Source organism: Squalius cephalus (assembly GCF_949319135.1).
Source record: "Squalius cephalus genome assembly, chromosome: 22".
Lineage (NCBI taxonomy): Eukaryota > Metazoa > Chordata > Actinopteri > Cypriniformes > Leuciscidae > Squalius > Squalius cephalus.
This window is the reverse complement of record NC_137143.1, coordinates 12,724,563-12,737,665: the sequence shown is the minus strand read 5'-3', so window position 1 is coordinate 12,737,665 and position 13,103 is coordinate 12,724,563. Positions and strand designations below refer to the sequence as shown.

Genomic DNA, 13,103 nt, shown 5'->3' with positions numbered 1-13,103 from the left:
GGAGTCAATAGGTTTCCATTAAAGTCAATGAGTGTATTTCCACTGAATGCGGTACAGCTGCGTTCCGACTCCGGCGATCCGCAGCCCTCCGGAGCAGATACGCAGAGCTTCTATTTTTGCCGGATGCCGGAGAGCTCCGCAGCACTACAGGGCAGAATGCGCAGGACAGGAAGTCGAGCAAAAAACAGAACAAACCAAAACAAAATAAAAGATCCGGTTAATTTTCTAAATAAAATACACCGTGATCATGGCGGATCATATTTCCCTACACTACACCTTGAAAACGTCATAATATGCCATTCCTCATAACGTTCTGTTTATAGAAACTATATATCGCGCGATCATACGTGAATTAGCGAGATCTCGTGGGTCCTCGTGACTTCAGCTGTCAGTCATGGACGCAGCCGTTCCGCAACAAATCCGTACCTGGTGGGTATTGACGGACGACGGAACACGGAGCTGTCACGCAGCGGAGCCGTTACGCAGCCGTTACGCATCTGGTGGAAATTGGGGGTTAGTGTGTGTTAACTTGTGTTGGAAACAAGCAAATCTTCCCTACTCCACCTTCCTCAGCTCCAGTGGGCGTCTCTCAGGCAGAGCATCATGGAGCCAGCTGGGGTGTTGATCCACCGAACACACAAGGTAAAAGAGCATTACTTACAATAGAAACGGGAGAGAAAAAAAACAGAAATCTTATTCACAGCACTTCAACAAAATCTAAAACTGTATATTTTGTGATCTTTTCCACTCCATAGAGCACACATTCTCTGTCCTGAGACCCTCAGGTGATTGTGACCACCAAGGAAGATCACAGAGTAAGATAAGAAATAATGAAAATAAATAAAAACAACAAATAACTGACAGTGTCCTTACCAGACACAGGCTGCGTTTACACTTGGCATTAACATGCTTTCACAGTGATCCAATCAAGCAGATTGGATCATTAGCCAATCAGGACATGGCACATTTACATTTGTTCACATTAAGTGGCCACTGTATCTGAATAACCGATTGGATTTCTAAAGTGTTGTCAATTTTTTGTTGGCCACATGAGTGTAAAATTAATTTGAAGGAATATTTGACTGGTTCAAACTAAGCTTCTGTACTGTATATGTTTGATTTATGTTGTGTTTAGGACAAAACTTTTAATGAAGAGCATTTTGTTTATGTAATTAGGCTCTCTAAGTATATCAAATTTTGGATTTAGATTTATCGTCCAAAAATCGTTATCGGCTTTCAGATATAAAGAATTAATGGTTATCGGTTTTGGACAAAATTTTCATATCAATGTATCCCTATTTTGGAGAGCAACTACTCCTAGTCACCCCCTGTCATTTCAAAGATTTGTACAATAGAGAGCATGTCAAGTAGAAACGCTTTATCCATTTTGTGATTTTGCACCCATTTTGGGAGGTGCATGCGCAGTCAGTAGTGAGGAGCCAGGCAAAAGTATAAACATTATACTTGTTTCAAACGGATTTGACAGAATCAAGTGACGAGACCAATGCTGCAGGGGGTGCCAGGAATAGTCACACTCAAATTTGGCAATATTAGAGTCCTAACTGTACTCAAAAGAGCACTGATGTACTGACTGGTGATTGTTGGTAATGCCAGTGTAATAATTAATAAATTAACCATACTGTTCTTATAAGAAGTGAACAAAAATCTGTTTTTATGCTTTTCGGTTTTATATTTTAGTGTGTGTTAACTTGTGTTGGTAACAAGTGAATCTTACCTACTCCACCTTCCTCAGCTCCAGTGGGCGTCTCTCAGGCAGAGCATCATGGAGCCAGCTGGGGTGTTGATCCACCTAACACACAAGGTAAAAGAGCATTCATTAGGCATGAGGAAATCAAACACATTCACAACATTTAAAGACAATCTATATATATATATATACACACACACATATAATTACATTATCTGTTCAATCAATAGTGCAAACCTTTTCTGTCCTGAGACCTTCAGGGAACCACCAAGGAAGAGAGGAGAGTATGTTTCCTACAAATTATATTTTTACATATATTGTGTTATGCTGTTATGAAAATCATCATCAGCATTTAAGTTTTTACTTACCAAAATCCAGTCTTGAGTATTGTACCATGCAAGTCATTTATCGATTTAAATGATCTTCTGTATTGCAGCAAGGGCAATTCTGGAAACACTAGAAAAAATGGACATGAAGATCAACCACCTGACTTCACTTGTCCAGTCTCTAGTGGGAAACAGACGCATTCTACCGCAGATGCAGAATGACGAAGAGGATGACGTCTTTCCACTTGCATCTATTGAAGAGCTAGACCGGCTGGAACAAAGTTTAGTTGACAGAGGGTTTATGCAGAGAATGGTAAGAATCAACTGAATTTTCAACCTACAACTAATAATGAAATGTACTGTGCATGTTTACACGCTTGTCAAAAGTCTGAGATTATCAAGATTGTAAAAAAAAAATATAATAATAGAAGTTTCTTCTGCTCAGCAAGGCTGCAATTTATTTGATCAGAAATGCAGTGAAAACAGTAACAGTTAAATATGATTAAACCTTTCCATTTTAATATATTGTCAAATGTATTTTTTCTGATCAAAACTAAATTTTCAGCATCATTACTCCAGTCTTCAGTGTTATATTATATTCTAATATTCTGTTTTTCTGATTGGTTAATAGCAATTATTATTGGTGCTCAATTATTGATAATGGTTATTATCAATGTTAAAATAGTTTTCGCAGAAACATATTTTTGAAGAAACGGTTATCCTGTTTTTAGGATTATTTGATGAACAGTTCATTATTTAATGAACAGAAACAATGAAAGTTCAAATGAACATAATTTATTTGAAATGTGAATCTTCTGAAATGTAATAAATGTGTTTGTCATTTTTTAACATTGCTGATTAAAATGGTTACTTAACTAAACTTTTGAATGGTAGTTCATCACAGTTTCCACAAAACTATGAAGCCGCACAACTGTTTTCAATATTGATAATAATCAGAAAGGTTTATTGAGCAGCAAATCAGCATATAATGATTTCTGAAGGATCAAGTGCTACTGAAAATTCAGCTTTGCAAAGCAGAAACTTCAAAATAGAAAACGATACTCGGTTACTCACGTAACCTCGGTTCTCTCTAGAGAGGGAACGAGTATTGCGTAAGGAACTTACGCTACGGGAAAAGTCATCTTTTCTCGAGATACTGAAGCCAAAAAAATTATCCTTAATTTTTCATAATTTGTCAACGCAGTGCAGCAGGCAGCACAGCAGAGCTAGAGCGGGCAATACTGCGTGCTCATTGGCTGCCGCGCGGCAACTGCTTAAGCCTACCAGTGAGCCCCGCGTGACGTCACGCCCAATCAGGGTGCGCGCGTCACAGCCCGCCAGAAGGGGCGGCGTCAGAGCGTATAAAAACAGGGCTCGGAGGCTTAATTCTCTGGTTTCTGTCGAATGAAGCGACATGAGCTCGAGGCGCAAGCACGGCAGGGAACGCAATACTCGTTCCCTCTCTAGAGAGAACCGAGGTTACGTGAGTAACCGAGTATCGTTCTCTTACGAGAGGTTCTCTCGTATTGCGTAAGGAACTTACGCTACGGGAACCCTTTGTCAACGCCGTGCGCGCCATGCATCCACACACAACTCCAGGGGGAGGGGACCCGGGGAGTGAAGAGTGGGGAGAGAGGTGGCCAGCAATTTGGGCCAACACATGTACATAAGCACCCGTAGGGAGAAACAGAGCGGCGCAGCCGGTCTGTATATAAAAGCTTTCCCTGAAAGTGCGGCTCGACCAGAAGAGTCAAATCTAATATCCAGCCTGCGAAGAGCAGGGCATGAACATGATTTTAGACTGCAAGAAGTTTAACCTGCAGGGCGGGAACTTCCAGGTTATAAAACCTAACAAATGTAGACGGGGAGGCCCAGCCTGCTGTCGTACAAATGTCATAAATGGAAATCCCACTGGACCATGCCCACGATGAGGCAACGCCTCTGGTGGAATGAGCCCGTATGCCCAGAGGGCACTGCAGGTCTTTGGACGCGTATGCTGTCGCAATAGCGTCCACTATCCATCTGGATAGCGTCTGTTTCGAGGCGGCGAGACCCTTGGTGTGCCCACCAAACGAAACAAAGAGCTGCTCTGAGAGCCTGAAGGCTGCAGAGCGCGTAATATAAAGCCTTAACGCCCTGACAGGGCAAAGGAGGTTATTATCGACCTCGCTGGCTGCCGGCGGCAGGGCTGAGAGGGAGATAACCTGTGCTCTGAAAGGAGTACCCAACACTTTAGGGACATAGCCATGTCTAGGTTTGAGAATGACTAACGAGTCGTTAGGTCCAAACTCGAGACACGACGCGCTAACTGATAGCGCATGCAAGTCACCCACACGTTTTACTGAGGCGAGGGCCAGCAGAAAAACGGTTTTGAAAGTGAGGTATTAGAGACCCACAGAGTCTAACGGCTCGAAGGGAAAAGCTTTAAGGGCCTCCAGGACCAAAGACAGATCCCATATCGGAACCGAAGGTGGCCGCGGAGGGTTCAGCCTCCTGGCGCCTCGCAGGAAACGGGTAATGAGTTTGTTTCTTCCTAGTGCGCGGCTGCGCGCCGAGTCGGCGAACGCAGCAATCGCCGCAACATACACCTTGAGCGTGGAGGGGGACCTGCCCGCGTCCAAGAGCTCTTGGAGGAAGTTCAGAACCTGTGGAACCCCACAGGACTGAGAGTTCAAACTCTTCCCTGCACACCATTTGTTAAACACTGACCATTTAGACGCATAGAGCCGCCTCGTCGAGGGGGCTCTGGACTGCGAGGTCGCGTTAACTACCCCTTCTGGCAGATCAGCGAATATTCGTTGATTACCCACGCATGCAGAGACCAGCGCTCTGGATGGGGATGCAGAATTGACCCTCGGGCTTGAGAGAGACGGTCTCTCCTCGCCGGAATCGGCCACGGGGCTGTGTCTGACAGGCTCACCAGCTCCGGGAACCAGGGTTGGTTCTCCCAGTGCGGGGCTATGAGGAGCACTGCGCAGCGCGTTTCCCTGATCTTTGCTAATACCTGAGGCAGCATTGAGATCGGGGGGAAAGCGTACAACGGGACACTGGGCCAAACTTGGGCCAGCGCATCCTTGCTCTTCGAAAAGAACCTTTTGCACTGAGCGTTCTCGCTTGTGGCAAAAAGGTCCAATTTCGCTTCGCCGAAGCGGCGCCACAACGTCTGTACCGTCTGGCTGTGTAACGCCCATTCCCCTGGGGTAACATTGTCCCTGGACAGTTTGTCCGGGTCGTCGTTCAGGTGCCCGGGCACGTGCGCGGCTCTCAGCGAGCGCAGCGAGCCCTGAGCCCAGACCAAAAGGCGTTCTGTTAGAGCACGTATGGCTCTGGATCTGAGTCCGCCCTGGCGGTTCACGTAGGACACCACTGACATGTTGTCTGAGCGAACTAGCACGTGGTGTCCCCGCAAGTATGGGAGAAAATGCTTCAAAGCCTTCTCGACCGCTAACATCTCCAGACAGTTTATATGGAGGTTCCGCTCTGGGCCCGACCAGGGGCCGCAGATTGGTCTGCCCCCGTAAAGCGCTCCCCAACCCATGTTGGACGCGTCTGTCGAGACCACTTTGCGGTGTGAAATGACTCCCATTGTCACTCCCTGTCGGTACCATTCGGGCGCTAGCCAGGGCTGCAGGGCTGAGACACAGACCTGAGTCACGCTGACTTGAGCGCTGCCCGAAACCCACGCTCCGCGGGGTATTTTCGATTTCAGCCAGCATTGAAGCGGGCGCATTCGAAGTAAACCCAGCTGTAGGACCGCTGCGGCTGATGCCATATGGCCTAACAGCTTCTGGAAACGTTTCAGAGGGAGGTATCTGCCCTTTTGGAAGGATGCGGCGAGGTGTCGAACACAGCGCGCGCGCTGTTCTGACAGCCTGGCCGTCATCGCCACCGAGTCCAGTTCTATTCCTAGGAAGGAAATTGACTGACTGGGGATAAGTGAGCTCTTGGCCCAGTTCACCGAAAGACCCAGGCTTTCCAGATGACTGAGAAGCGCTATCTTGTGAGAGATGAGTTCCTCTTTTGACTGCGCTAGAATGAGCCAATCGTCCAGATAGTTCAGAATTCGCATGCCCTGTTTTCTCAGGGGAGCGAGAGCTGAATCCATGCACTTCGTAAATGTACGGGGTGCTAGGGACAGGCCGAACAGAAGGACGGTATATTGATACACCTGGCCGTCGAAGGCGAATCTCAAGAATGGCCTGTGACGTGGTATAATCTGGATTTGAAAATACGCGTCTTTCAGATCGAGAGATATGAACCAGTCCCTCGGGTGAATTAGCGCGAGGATCTGCCTGGTCGTAAGCATTTTGAACGGCCGTCTCATGAGAGCCCTGTTCAAATGTCTCAGATCTAATATGGGTCTGAGCCCACCGTCCTTCTTGGGCACGAGGAAATAACGGCTGTAAAAGCCCGCCTCGGTCAGAGAAGGAGGAACTCTCTCTATCGCCTTTTTTCGTAGCAGCTTCGCTATTTCTGCATGAAGCAGATGGGCTGCTTCTGCGTTCACTTTCGTTTCGGTCCGGGCTTGAAAGCGCGGAGGCCGACGACTGAACTGTAGCGAATAGCCCTGTATTACCGTGTCCAGCACCCATGTCGACACACCCGGAATAGCTTTCCATGCATTCGCACTCATAGCTACGGGTCGAATGGCCTCTGAGTCCTGCCCGCTGCATAGCGCGGGACGAGGGACCTGCAGTGGCGGGCGCGCGGTGCGCGCTGAGACAGTGCTGCGAGACGGGGACTCGCTGATAGCAGTGACCGGCCGGATTGCGCTGAGAGAGCGCGCGTGAGTGTTTATAGCAGAGTGTGAACGCAGGGGAGCGGGCACAGGACTCTTTATTAAAACACGGCCGGTGGCAGTGGCGATATCTGAACCCTGAACGTGTGAGACAGAGCGAACAGCGTGTGGTTGTGAGCACTCGTGAGCGGGCACCTTTCCTACACTTAACACTCGAGCGGCAAGTGCGCGCTTTATGTGAGTGTGCTCTGTGGGGTACACAGGGGGAATTGTGCTTGTGTGTAGAAATGAACACTGGGTCGTGGGCATATTTACTACACTCAAACACCGTCGGCGTGAGCCGAATAACCAGAATTAACACTCTTTTCCAGATTTTCTGGGCCGCTGTACGAACAGCGTTTGTGTGCAGGCGAGCGAGTTGTATAACTGACTCATTGGCTGCAATACACACACTTTCTGCGTGTGAGAAGCTGGCCGAGAGCTTGGATCAGCGAACAGCATAAAAAATTGCTGCCAGAGCCGGGATCGAACCCGGGTCTCTGGTGTGAAAGCCTGTTATTCTGCCACTGAGCCACAGGGGAAGAGTGCATAGGCTATCGGTTCGCTCGAGCATAAGAGAGTGCGGGTCATGTTTTTCGTCGGCGATAGCGTGCAGACGTGCGTGTATTATAACAGGCTCGTTGCTGCAACATTAACATTTTCAGCCGCCTAAACTCAGAGGGGGCTGAGAAACGTATGGGAATTGGAGAATGGCCCGGCCTCAGCGGGGCTACAAACATCTCCCTCCTCATTCCGCCGGTGAGTGAGGCACGCGGGGTGCTGAGCATTACTCGTGACCGTCCGCTCTGACATCCCTGAGAACGGCGCAGTTTGCGCGGGAAGCGGGGCGAGTAGCCAGAGCGTCGTCATGTTTTGCAGGCGAGCGTGTAAGGTAACAGGCTCGTTTACTGCAATATTAATATTTCCAGCCGCCTGAACTTAGAGGGGACTGAGAAATATGTGAGAAAGGCGGAAGCCAAGCCTCGGTGGGACTCGAACGCTCTCTTTCCTCCTATCACCGGCGAGTGACGGACGCGGGGACAGTAGCTTTCTTGTAACGTAAAGAAAACTACCCCGCGACTGTCAGCTTCTGCAATCCCTTGTGAGCGGCGCAGTCCGCGCGGCTCGAACAGAGGGAGAGAGTGCGGGGAGAGCGAGTAGCCAGAGAGCGTTATCATGTTTGCAGGCGTGCGTGTACTGTAACAGGCTCGTTTACTGCAATATTAATATTTCCAGCCGCCTGAACTTAGAGGGGACCGAGAAATATGTGAGAAAGGCGGTAGCCAAGCCTCGGTGAGACTCGAACACTCTCTTTTCTCCTATCACCGGCGAGTGACGGACGCGGGGACAGTAGCTTTCTTGTAACGTAAAGAAAACTAACCCCGCGACTGTCAGCTTCTGCAATCCCTTGTGAGCGGCGCAGTCTGCGCGGCTCGAACAGAGGGAGAGAGTGCGGGGAGAGCGAGTAGCCAGAGAGCGTTATCATGTTTGCAGGCGTGCGTGTACTGTGACAGGCTCGTTTACTGCAGTATAGATATTCCCAGTAGCCTGAACTAGGAGGGGACTGAGAAATATGTTAGAGATGGAGGTTAGACCGGCCTTGGCGGGTCTAGAACACTCTTTTCTCCTTTCGCCGGGAGACGGCGGGCGGGGGGGTAGCTTTCTTGTAACGTAAAGAAAGCTAGCCCCGTGACCGTACGCGTCTGCGATCCCTTGTGAGCGGCACGTTTTGCGCGGCTCGAACAGAGGGAGAGAGCGAGCCCCGTAATCATCCGCATCTCTAACACACCTTGTGAGAGGCGCAGTTGCGCGGCTCGACAGAGGGAGAGAGAGAGCGGGGAGTGGTGCGAGGCATTTGAAACAACGCCTCGTGTAAAGATACATCAGTAAAACACATAATGAGAAAGGATATATCGCCGGATAGCTGAGCTGGCACGGCAGGCTGAAGGCGGCGAAGATTCGTCCGGCTTCCTCAGGCTGTCCTAGGCTGGCTCGTTGCTGGTTTCGACGGCGACGGCTTCTCTCAGAGAGCAGCGATGCGAAGAGCTTCGCTGAAGAGACAGAAATCAGAGAATTAAGCCTCCGAGCCCTGTTTTTATACGCTCTGACGCCGCCCCTTCTGGCGGGCTGTGACGCGCGCACCCTGATTGGGCGTGACGTCACGCGGGGCTCACTGGTAGGCTTAAGCAGTTGCCGCGCGGCAGCCAATGAGCACGCAGTATTGCCCGCTCTAGCTCTGCTGTGCTGCCTGCTGCACTGCGTTGACAAATTATGAAAAATTAAGGATAATTTTTTTGGCTTTAGTATCTCGAGAAAAGATGACTTTTCCCGTAGCGTAAGTTCCTTACGCAATACGAGAGAACCTCTCGTAAGAGAACAGTTCTTATAGTCAATGAACAGACTTTCAAAAACATTACAAAATAAGAATTATTCCAAACTTTTGACGGATACTAAGAAAAGTACAGAAGAGGTACAACTATATGCTCAAATATTACTTAAAATTTACCTGTTGAAGGTGAGGAGATTATCCATCAGTGGCGGGCCAACAATGAAGAAGACCGTGTGGAGAATCTGCTTCAAGGTCTTCACCACGAACGTCGCCAGGGAACTGAACTGGTGCGGGAGAGGAGACAAGCGGGGAATCAAGTCATCAAACGTCGGCTCACTCTTAATAGGCAAGTTCAAATGTTGTACAGATATGCATTAGATTTGATGGCGGGAAGTTAGCCAGTCAGGTACGTTAAGTACTTGCTAACATGTTCATATGAGGTAATAATCAAACATGTGGTAATACCAACAGCAACGTGCCGTTTTCAAAAATAGTTAGCAATTATAATAGCTTGTTAAGAACTTAAAATGAGGTTTAAACGTTCAGTTAAATAAGTATTGACCAACCACAGAAACGTGCACGAAACAACGTGCTCACTACCTAACAGGTGATTTCAATTAACATTACGTAATTTCAAAGTTATTACATAACCGATCACAAACGCAATTAGTATAAAAAATATTTAATTTATAAGCCAATCTTTCCTCACAACTCGTCAGGACACATTCTCCACGCAGCTTCAGAAGTTTTACGTAAACTCACTCAGGAAAAGCTTGACGCATGAACTCTCTGCACGTTTGATATCTTTGACTTTGACCAATAGAGGGTTTTCACCTACGTCACGATTTGGTCAGTTACCCGGATGCGCGGCCATATTGGAGGTACTCGGATGTAAACAACAGCATGGATTGCACTGTTTATGTACTACTGAACACATTGTTACACTAATTTCTGATGTCTAAACCACGGGAACAACACATGGAAGCTGCGAAATCATATAGAGAAGGACTTAAAGCAGGAAAGAGCTCAACATTTTGACAAACTTAAGTTAATATGTGGTAAAGATCCGAACGAGCTAGCTTCTCTAACTAGTCCTTACTTCTATTTCGCATCCCGACATTGGCTACGTTCAGATTGTCAGTCCAAAAAAAAGCACATGAAATCCGTTTCAAGCTACATCCATATGTGGTTTAATATCCTATTCAAATCACATATCAGGAAATCCACCAGTCTGAACGCTCTTTCGCGTGGTTTATGTGACTTTCTCACGCCACGTAAAATGTAAACATCAGACATTGTTATAGGGAACATGCTGAAAGTTGCAGCCGAAACAAGGCTGTGTTGTTGCAAAGTGCCGGACAAGCAGAAAATTATTATTTTTGAAAAGTATTTTGAAACCGGCGCGGAAAAAGAGTTGTGCATACAGTACCAGCCTCCTACAGTTCTGCAGCTCGAGACGCAGTAGTCCAGCTACACATCTCCATATTGTAAAATTTTAATAAGAAAACATTTATATTGCAAATGCAAACCCCTCCATCAACGCAACATCATTGCCGTGTTGTCAAAGAGCTGCGTGGACACACAAATCGGACCTGAACAGTTGCAATACAGTGTGGACATCATTTTAGATCATATTCCAATCGGATACAAAGATAATCGGATTGACAGTGTGTATGTACCCATAGTTAACTATTTTACGTAAAAATTTTAGCCATAACGCTTCATTTACACATGTGGCTGATGCTGTGCCTCTCTCAACCACAAACGCCATCTTTCATCAGTTTTTTGCACTCTTCTCTTTAACTTTCGGCAGTCTATAGAACTAGAAATGTTTTTTCTCGGTGCGACCGATGAGTACAGACCAAAACTTGACCATTTTTCAGAAGCAATAATCAGCCAAATTTGCGAGTCCGTTCAGTTCAATGGCACTGTTTACGTTCAGTGCCTCCAAAATGGCCGACTTCCGGATTGATGACGCGTCGTGAAAACCCTCTATTCGGATAAAAAAAAATTAAAGTGTCTTTTTTCTTTTTTATGCAGCTTCAGCCATGAGGAATCCCGTCCTGCTGTCGCCAACGGAAGCAGAGGCAGAGAAATACATCAAAGATTTCCTACGCTTGGCCCCAGGGAGGGTGTAATTTATGTTATTAATATTTGTGTATTGTAGTAATATAGAGTGTATTGTTTTATTTGAATAGCCTATGATAATATAGCGTTCTGTTAATGTGGCCTTTTATAATTAATTAAAAATGAATATAAATGATTAATTACAAATATATTGCCTATAATAAATTTATTTCTAAAAACGACAGCAAATGCGTGTTTTATTCTAGGTTCAGGAAAGCGTGGTTACTTCACGTGCACAACAACTTCTATAACTAACAGGTGATTATTATATCTAACCCAATCAACATAACGTAATTTTAAAGATATAACCGATCACAAACGTCACACAATTAGTATTAAAAATATATTTGTTTTATACATACCTCAAGCACATGTTTCCTCACAACTCGTCAACACGTCTTCTGCACGCACTCAGCATCAGCAGCACGTGGTTTAATGTAGACTCACGCAGGAAGAGTATGTCCAAAGCCAGGTAAAAGTAGGCTACATATTTACCTTTGCAAGTAATTTTTAGAAAAAGCAGTCGAGCAACAGAAGAGGACAGCAGATTGTAAGTGTTTTGTTTTCTCATTAGATTTTAGCGCTGTTTATTGCCGTTGCTAGGAAACATTGTTTTGTTTGCAGCGTTTAACGTGGTAAACGCCTTCTGAAGTTGCGTTTGTTCTCGTACAGCGTGAACATTTGTAGTGGCTGTGTTTTATGGGAATTAATTTTGTTAATGGAAGGAATTAAATCTTTAAACGATGTCTGGGCTACATAAATCAGATGTCTTGGAGATGTATGGACATCTGATGAACATCTTTAAAAGAGCGGATTGCCGACGTTCTAAATTATTTACGTCTTATTTACATAGCCTAGACGTCGTTCTAACAGCTGGCAAGGACGTCTCGGCGACGTAAAGCATGAGCACACGCCCTAATATAAACATCTTCCAGATGAAAACGACGACGTCACACAGATGTCTGCGCGACGTGCGTGTGCTATCTGGGAGGCCATTTACGTTGAAATCGGTGTGGGGCCCACCATTTTGGGCCCCACACAGGCAGGAGCCACTTGTGCTTTTAGGGGGCACACCTTTAACATTCATCTTAACCTATTTTCAGTATTATTTCAAGTCATTTTTCACCATGTCATGCATGACTGCAATCTCTAGAAAAAGCTAATAAATAATATTAGCTAAGCTAATAAAACAATTTCAATTCAAATGAATGTTTCATTATGTTTAATTGTAGTGTGATATAATGATCAATAATAACACATTTTTAGCATCTAAGCACATCTAGGCACTTTTTTACACCTGGGGTGGGCGATATGGCAATAATATCACAATTTTTGTTTTTGTTTTTTTCAGAAAAAAATCACGATTTTATCATGATTCTTTTTCATGTTGGTTTTACTATTTTGCATGTGACTGAGCATTACAGCCAAACTAATGTCCCTATTTTAAAAACAAAGCCTTATAACAAAATATAGGTAACAAAATATAAAATAAAAAAGAATGGCAGACATTTAGGTCAAAGTGGCGAAGATAAAATCTTTGTCACTATTTTCTTTGTTATTAAAAATTAAGAACAGAGATACATATTACACATACACAACTTAATATACAAATGAAATAAACAGTGCTTTATTTTTTCAGCTATAGGTGTATTTAACAGTAGAATTGAAGAAAGTAATTAAATGGACAAATATGAAAATAAAACACAACAGACTTAAAGTTCTCAGTCAAGAGCAGTGAATGATTTCCTCTGTGTGTTTTGTTGTTTTATTAACATTAACGGCATAGTTCTCCCCCCAAAAAGTCATAATTTACTCTCTTAAGTTGTTTTAAACCTG

At 45.5% G+C, this 13,103-nt stretch overlaps 1 long non-coding RNA gene across 4 annotated transcripts; it reads right to left on the bottom strand.

The window, feature by feature from the left end:
* Positions 1-561: 561 nt before the first annotated feature.
* LOC307150367 lies at positions 562-11,811 on the bottom strand. Of its 4 annotated transcripts, none has more exons than XR_013819702.1 (7): positions 11,630-11,811; positions 9,318-9,424; positions 2,241-2,305; positions 2,077-2,164; positions 1,946-2,001; positions 1,736-1,793; positions 562-656 (listed from the first exon to the last, which is right to left on the bottom strand). It is a non-coding gene; the product is annotated as an uncharacterized lncRNA (long non-coding RNA). The 4 variants fall into 4 exon arrangements; XR_013819703.1 differs by having other exon boundaries at positions 2,077-2,155; XR_013819701.1 differs by having other exon boundaries at positions 2,077-2,305.
* Positions 11,812-13,103: the final 1,292 nt, after the last annotated feature.